Source organism: Muscardinus avellanarius (assembly GCF_963383645.1).
Source record: "Muscardinus avellanarius genome assembly, chromosome: 16".
In the NCBI taxonomy this organism is placed as follows: Eukaryota; Metazoa; Chordata; class Mammalia; order Rodentia; family Gliridae; genus Muscardinus; species Muscardinus avellanarius.
The window spans coordinates 56,805,233-56,812,958 of NC_137802.1; the positions used below are offsets into that span (position 1 = coordinate 56,805,233).

Here is a 7,726-nt window from a genome sequence, read left to right on the forward strand (position 1 = left end):
AGTGCTTATTGATTAAAAAACAATGATGTATATTAATTAGAGAATATAATGCTTAGTATAGGATATTATTTTGATATTATATTAGTAGTTAATAATAAACTTCTGATCTTTTCCATGGTTGCTTGTAAGAGGAAATGTTCCCTTGAAAAAGAACCTGGCCATTTGTCACCTTGCCTTGATGTATTAGTTCTTTGTATGCTTACTGATGGATTCTTTCTAGAAAAAATTGTAAGAGTAGAATGTAGCCAAAAAAGAAAGTATAAAATGCTTGCCAAAACCGAAAATAAAGAGAGCAGCTTCACTCTCCATTGCGTCTGTGTGCTGTTTCTCCGCTGTACTTCGCCGACTCCTCACTCCACCACTCTTGGACCCCCGACTCTTGCTAGGGCTGGACCCCAGCATATCTCCTCTCTGGTTTTGAGCTCCGTTATGAGTCCCCCTCCTCTCTGGAGTCTGGTGCTGCGAGGGAATATGGCGCCAATGCGGCTCCGACAACTTGGGTCATTTCTCTCTTTGGTAAGTTGGTTAAGGATTTATCAGTCTTCTTTATCTTCTAAAAAATACTTTTTGTTTAATTGATCCTTTGTGTTATTTTTTCATTCTCTATTTCAATATTTTTAAAGTATTTCCTGCCTTCTGTTGGCTTTGGTGTTAGTTTTTTTCCTGTTTTTCTTGAATAAAACCATAGCATAAATATCTCAATTCAATATGAATTCAACAGAAGTTCCTATAATATTTTTCCTGTGGTACTTGGGGAGAAATTCATAGTTTTATAAAAGAACAAATAATCACCTTGCACAGGAGTCAACTTGAGATGAATCAAAGACCTAGAAGTTAGATCAGAGACTGTGAAGCAACTAGAGGAGAGCATAGGTACAACACTCCAACATATAGGAACAAGTAGAAACTTCCTCAACAAGACCACCAAAGCTCAGGAAATTAAAACAAGAATTAATAAGTGGGATGTCACTAGCTAAAAAGTTTCTGCACATCAATGGAAATCATCAAGAGTTCAAAGAGGAAGCCTATGAAATAGGAGATCTTTGCCAGCTAACCCTCTAGTAGAGGACTAATATCTAGAATATATAAAGACCTTAAAATACTTTACACTAAAAAACAAATAACCCAATCAAAAAATGGGAAACTGAATTGAATACATATTTCACAAAAGAAGAGATACAAATGGTCAATAGATACATGAAAAAATGTTCAACATCATTAACAATCAGGGAGATGCAAATCATAACTACACTGAGATTCCATCTAACCCTAATCAGAATGACAATCATCAAGAAGTTAAACAACAATAAATGTTGGTGAGAATGTGGGGAAATTGGAACTCTTCTACGCTATTAGTTGGATTGTAAATTAATTCTGCTGCTATGGAGATAATGTGGAGATTCCTCAGAAAACTGGGAATCCAGCTATACCTCTCCTGGGTATCTTTCCAAAGGGGCCCAAATCAGAGTACTACAGTAATATATGCATACCCATATTTATAGCAGTACAATTCACAATAGCCAAAATATGGATCCAACCTAGGTGTCCATCAACAGATGAATGCATTGCAAAAGTATGAGAAATGCACACAATGGATTTTACTCAGCAATAAAGAAAAACAAAATTATGTCATTTACAAGAAAATGGAAGGACCTGGAGAACACTATGTTAAGTGAGATTAGCCAGTCACAGAAAGTGAATGGTCATATGTTTTCTCTAATATGTGCAAACTAGGGAATAATTGGGATACTAGAGGGACTTCAGATAATGGAGGAGACACCTCACTGGAGCCAGAAAGGTGTTCTAAGGGAAGAGGAGGAAGAAGACAGAGGTTCATTAATGGAAATACTACCATTGACTCTATGTATATATGTGAATATACCAATGTCAGTCTCAGTACTCTGTATTGGTGGGAAATAGGGAGGGGGTGAAACAAGTGTTGTGTGCATGTATATCTTTGTCAACATGATTTTACATTATAATATGAGACAATATGCACCAATAAAATCATATTTTAAGAAGAACAAAGAATGAATAGCCAAATTATCTTTTTTCTTTTTTTTCTTTTTTTTTTTTAAAGAGTGTCACTAAGTTGCTGAAGGTCCTCGCTGGCCTTGATCTTCCTGTCTCAGCCTCCCAAGTGCTAGGATTACAGGCATGCACCACCACACCAAGCCATAGCCAAATTATTTTTTAAGAACTGTTTTTGAGAAATCCTTTATCAAACCTATTGTAATACTATAATAATTTATACATTTTGAAATAACTACAAAGATAGTCAAATAGCTGAATGAAGTAGAATAAAGTCTCAAAAGTCACCTCCATATAGCATACATCTCCCTTATGTTAGCTTAGGTTCATTGTGATGAAGTAACAAACAACTCCAAAATTTCAGGGGTTTGCAGTAACAGATTTATTTCTTACCTACAGGACAGCTGTTGCTCTGTTTCACAGTTTTCCTCTCTGGGATTCAGGTTGAAGCACAGGGTCCTCTCTGGATCATTCTACCCTCATGGCAGAGATGAAATAAGGCTCTCAGAATTATACTTTGACTTCTGAAACTTCTGCTCATAGTTGTCATTTTTAATTGGTTAAAGCAAGTTAAAGGCTGAGCCAGACCAAGAAGGAATACTTCATAATTTATCATGTAACCTAAAAACAAGCAAATAAATTTTTCTGGATATATTAGAGTAGAAGAAAAATATTGAGTAAGAATTTATCACTCAAGGAAATCATTACTAAACTCCAAACTGAAACATTATTGAACAGTATAAACCAAATTTAATTTTATTTTAATGGTCTGATCTAAATAAAAGTTACTCAAAATTTTAGAGCTAAAAGTAGATCTTTGAAAGGAGGTGACTTTTGAATCTTTCCCCTTAAAATGGTAGATTTGCTATAGAAGAACTAAATCACAGTTACATTATTGAAATTATTAAATATGTGAGACTGTGTGTGTGTGTGTGGGGGGGGGTAGGGATTGAATCCTAGAGTATTCTAACTCTGAGCTATACCCCAGCCCTCTTTTACTTTTTACTTGGAAACAGAATCCAGCTAGGTTACTCAGAGCCTTGCTAAATAAGTTGCTGAGGCTGACTTCAAACCTGAGATCCTCCAGTCTCAACTTCCCCAATACTGGTATTAATAACATGCACCAGGCGCCCGCTGGGGGCGAAGTCTCGGTGGCGGCGCCACAGGGGACGGAGGGACTGACTGTGCGTCGAGCGCCGCAGCTCTCACCCAGACGCCGGCGCCGAGGACACGATGTCGCGGCTCTCCCACCCTCTGCTGTGGGCCGCCACCTACCTGGCCGCGCACTGCGTGCTGTCTGCACACGCGAACACCACCGTGACCCCCAAGGGCTCTGAGCCCCCGACTTCAGCAAACGCCTCGGCGGTGGTGACGACTGCCTTGCCGGTCCCCACCTTAGCACCAGAAACCTGTGAACGCCACAACAGCTGCATTTCCTGTTTTAATGCTAGCATTGCTAATACTACCTGCTTTTGGATAGAATGTGAAGGGAGTAAAAGCTACTGTTCTCATAACTCATCAGTTAGTAATTGTAGTGTGGGGAACAGCACCAGCTTCTGTTCTGTGCCTACTACCACTCCAGTGCCAACCAACTCTACAGCTCAACCACAACTCCGCCTTCCCCTTCTGCAAACTCCACCACAGTTGTCACAACAGGTACAATAAATACCACTTTGACTCCAACCTCACAACCTACCAAGAAGTCTACCTTTGATGCAGCCAGTTTCATTGGAGGAATTGTACTTGTCTTGGGTGTACAGGCAGTGGTTTTCTTTCTCTATAAGTTCTGCAAGTCCAAAGAACGAAATTATCATACTCTGTAAACAGACCCCTTAACAAGGACTGGCAGTTCATTTCTATAATTCACTGAAACCAAAATATTACCTTTCAAGAAGTCCCACATTTGAAGACGCTATTTCAGGATCTTTAAATTTCCAAAGGATGCATATAGGATATTTTGGAGCATCATTCCAAAAGAAAAGTCAGTTAACATTTTGCTCAACAGGAATATTTAAAATATTCTGCATGAATCCTTGTGGCTGTCTTCTTTTATTTTCAGTGGCTGCTGCTGTGGGATGTTTCTTTTCTTGACATGCCAAATGTAACATTTTGTAAGTGATGGGAAATGTTGTCCCATGCAGACAACCTCTTGGCAGTTTAAATTTAGTCCTCTTAAACCCCAAAAGCTGCATTATTTTCATCCTAATTCAAGATGTAATTTAGTGACTAGAATTAAGAAGAGTGTGCCAAATGGGCATCAATCAGGTGGAATTTTGGCTGTCATTTCAAAAGTGGGATAAATTTATTAATTTAGAAGTACTAAAGCATATCCTTAGAGCTTGATAAGTTATTTTTTTCTACATTAGAAATAAGATACCACGTGGGGAATTACATTCCAGATTTAAAGAAATGAGTGGAAAGGATACAGACCATTAATATATAACAGGTTATTGTTCATACTTGTAAAGCACCTTATATCACTGAGAAAAAGAACAGTGCCTTAAAAGACAGACAGAGGTAGGCTGTAACTTAATCTATGTGATTATTCTTTCATGTTAAGAAAAGTAGTAGTTGGCCTGAGGACGTAACTGTTTATATGTGACCAGTAGTAAACCTGTGTTTAGATACCATACTGTTAATATTTAAAGCATCTACTTTTTTCAAAGCTGAGAAACTTAAGCTTAAAAATATTATATAAAGTCCAAAGCTTTCATATGTTAAACCTCTCAGCATTTTTCTTAGGGCTATATAAAGAGAATAGATAAAGTTGATTGATTTTTGGAAGGATTTCTACCAAGCTTTCCTGAAAAGTAACTTTTATGAGGCAAGGAAGAAGGAAATTTTAGAATCATTTAGTAACTAAATGAGACAATCATTTTAAGTTTTCAGACAGCAAACGCGATCAGTGTAGTTTAAGAAACCCTAGATTTTTTATCACAGTACTGTAGTTTTAATAATGATTGCCTTGGATGAAGACTGTGCTGTCTTTCATTTCTTTCTTCCCTCCTCTCCTTGGTTTCACTTTTCTTAGTATAATAAACATCTATACCTTGTTTCTATATTTTTTCATAAAGCACTAGGTTGTTTAGTTAGAGGGTTATTCATCCCTTGCCTTTGACACATTGGATTAGTTCAGAGGCTCTAATTAGTTTAAAATGGGCTTTTGCTTTTCTAGGTCATTAAAGTCTTTTATTTTCTTTATCCTATAGTGGCCCAACTTGGTTTTCAGTATTTTATAGTAGGAAATGACAAATTGCCTTGGTTCATTTCATAAACTAAAACTCTTGTATTTAGTTGATTGTATTAAAGTTTCTTAAAATGAAGAGTTACTGTTTCTTTGTCACTTGCTGGTACAGCTAAAGTTTGTTTTTCTTGCACATTTGTACATATACCTGATATTTTTCAAGTACCTTAATTGTTTAAAATCTCTGGCTTCAAAGGTTTTTGGGGAAAGGTAGGTTTACCTCACATTTTTGTGTTTCCATTAGTAGTAGTAATCTAGGTACCTCACAAAACTTATTATGGTGCCATGGCTGTTAGTTTTTAGTGAGTGCTATAAGATTTATTTGAAAATATACAGAATGTCATTCCTTACAAGGTGGCAAAAATTAGCTACAGTGGTATAGTTGTCATTTACCTGTAGATGAGTTCCTCGCCACACATTAATGTCAGCCACATGTAGCAAATTTGTGAAATGTAATTTGATTTGAAACTTGTAATTTTGAGCACTGCTCCAACAACAAAGATAATATGAAATTAGATTTTACAAGTATACAGATTCTTGGAACAGAACTCACAGCCTTTTCTTACTTTTCCCCCTTCTTTTAGCAATGTAGTACCTCAAGCCATTAATAATTTTGGGGATTTTTTTTTAATCCAGAAGGTATATAGAAACCTTTTCAGATTTTTCATCTGATTTGTTCATGCAAATGTAGTTTTAGCAAATATTTTATCTTACAGATATTTGTTGCACAAGCAGACACTGCTGTATTTAGGAATTTCTGTTCATTAAAATCTACAAAATCAATCTATCATGTACCAAACTGATTTAAAATAAATCTTCATGTTTATTGAAAAAAAATAACATACACCACCATGCCTGGCTTATTTTACTTCTTTAAACCAATTTATTCTCAGGAAGAGAGTAAAGGTAAAGAACATTCTTTTTTTTTCTTTTTTTTTTTTTGTGGGTCTGGGGATGTAACCCCATTCTACCTCTGAGATACACCCCCTGCTCTATTTTTTATTTTTTATTCTTTATTCTGAAACAGGTTCTCACTAAGGTACAGAGGGCCTCACTGTGAACCACAATCTGTCTGTGAGCCACAATCCTCCAGTCTCAGCCTCTCTAATGCTGGGATTACAAGCGTGTGCCACCACGCCCAGTTTAGAACATTCTTGATATAAATGCTTCTAGAATATTTTCTTACACTATTTTTAGATCTTATTGTTTCTTTTTATTATTTATATTTCTTATAGTACATGGCAGAGTTGCATTGAGAAAGTTTTTTGATGGAGTAAAAGCTTTTACAGGTAAGTACAAAGTTCAGTATTAACAAAATCTTCAAAACCTTGTGCAGTCGTATAATTTCAAATAATATTTCCTACAATTCTATCCTTGATTTGTAAATTTTGGCTCTTGATCTATTTGCATAAAACATGGGCTTCTAATATCCTACAGTTTGCTTTTACATCTAGTAGTATCTATGTGTTTATAAATTACTAGTAACTTCTGAACTCTCTGGAGATTTTAATTATTAATTAATTAATTAATTAATTAGTGACACTGGGGATTGAACCCAGAGACATTCTACCTCTGGGCTACAACCTCCAGTCCTTTTTTATTTTTATTTTTATGTTTCTGTTTTAAAGCAGGGTTTTGCTAGGTTGTTGAGTCTTACTAGTTGCTGAGGCTGTCCTCAAACCTGCAATCCTCCTGTCTCAGCCTCCCAAGTACTGAGGTGTGTACCACCATGCCTGTATTCTCTGGAGCTTTTATGCTAACAATATTATTCACTGTTTACTGCAAAATTATTAATAAATTCTCAAACTACAATATTGTCAGAATCTAAAACAAATAGCAAAACACAAAAAACAGTTTAAAATATATAATGCTCTCTGATAATATGTACAAATAAATTAATTCTTAATTATTCAGTTAGATAAATTTATTCTTCTCTACTTTGACTCATCTTTAGTTTAGGAAATCAAAAATTTTTCAGCATTTCTAAGTAAACAGGTAAATTTTACATATGATCCCTCTTGATTCTGTATGCATAGTACTGCCTTTGAACTTTTTCAAATTAGAAATAAGCTTGTTTAACAATGTTGCATCGTTGTTTGAAATAATTATTCTGTAAGATTGTTGAGTGACAACATTTCATATTTTTCAAAGGAAACAAGGTTGATGTGAGATACCTACCTGAAATGCTGAGCAACATGGGTATTGAGCTAACAGCTAAAGAACAAAGGAAGCTGCTTGAAAAGCTGCCTGTTGATGGTGAGCCATAGAGATGACTCTAGACAATTTTATGGGACTGTGGGAAGGTTTTGAAAATATTCTCTGTGTGTGTGCCGGGCGTGGCAGCACACACTTGTAATCCCCGCGCTTGGGAGGCAGAGACAGGAGGATCACTCAGGTTCAAAGCCAGCCATGCTGGCTTAAGAGACCCTGTTTCCAAAAATAAAAAAGTAT

At 36.1% G+C, this 7,726-nt stretch overlaps 1 pseudogene across 1 annotated transcript; it reads left to right on the forward strand.

The window, feature by feature from the left end:
- The first annotated feature begins 3,264 nt into the window (after positions 1–3,264).
- LOC308275130 (sialomucin core protein 24-like) lies at positions 3,265–4,444 on the forward strand (annotated as a pseudogene). The gene is made up of 2 exons: positions 3,265–3,783; positions 4,398–4,444. The product of its transcript is annotated as a sialomucin core protein 24-like (transcript).
- The last annotated feature ends 3,282 nt before the right edge of the window (positions 4,445–7,726 follow it).